This window comes from Eimeria tenella, genomic scaffold (genome assembly GCF_000499545.2).
Source record: "Eimeria tenella Houghton genomic scaffold, Eth_scaff1723, whole genome shotgun sequence".
NCBI classification, from domain to species: domain Eukaryota; phylum Apicomplexa; class Conoidasida; order Eucoccidiorida; family Eimeriidae; genus Eimeria; species Eimeria tenella.
In genome coordinates, this window is record NW_013541550.1 from 3,203 (window position 1) to 3,917 (window position 715).

The following is a 715-nucleotide window of genomic DNA, read 5'->3' on the forward strand; positions in this document are numbered from 1 at the left end:
TCACATCACTAAGTGCTGCAGCAGCTGTGAGGTGTACGTACACCGCGGAGAGCTTGCTGCAGCAGCTGTGAGGTGTACGTGCACCGCAGAGAGCTTGCTGCAGCAGCTATGGGGTGTACGTACACCGCAGAGAGCTTGCTGCAGCAGCTGTGGGGTGTACGTACACCGCAGGCGCACTGGCTGCTGCTCTGACTTGCGCGGGACTGGCCCTGGCAGACGCCGGCGTGGAGTGTCACGACATCATCACGGGGGCTTCTGCGGTGCGCTGCTGCTGCTGCTGCTGCTGCTGCCAGCAACTCAGCCGGGCCGCGAAGGCCGACGCAGCAGTGCATGCATGCAAGTGCATGCATGCAAGTGCATGCATGCAAGTGCATGCATGCAAGTGCATGCATGCATGCATGCTCGCACAACTGCATGAACCGAAGCCCGACAGACGCGTTTGCAGCTGCATGCATTCAAGACACGCACAAATGCTTTTGTGTCCTTAACACGTCCACGTGCATGCATGCATGCATAGGTCTCTTAAGCATGCGCCTTCTCCGCGTTCTGTGGAGCTCGAGAAGCAGCTGTTTTGCTGCTGCTGCTGCTGCTGCTGCTGCTGCAGTTCGCCTTCACCTACAAGGACAGCAGCGGGACTCCCCACCAGGCCGTGTGCCTGGACCTCGACGCGTCTGTAAGAGCGCCTGCTGCCGCTGCTGCCGCTGCTGCTGCTGCC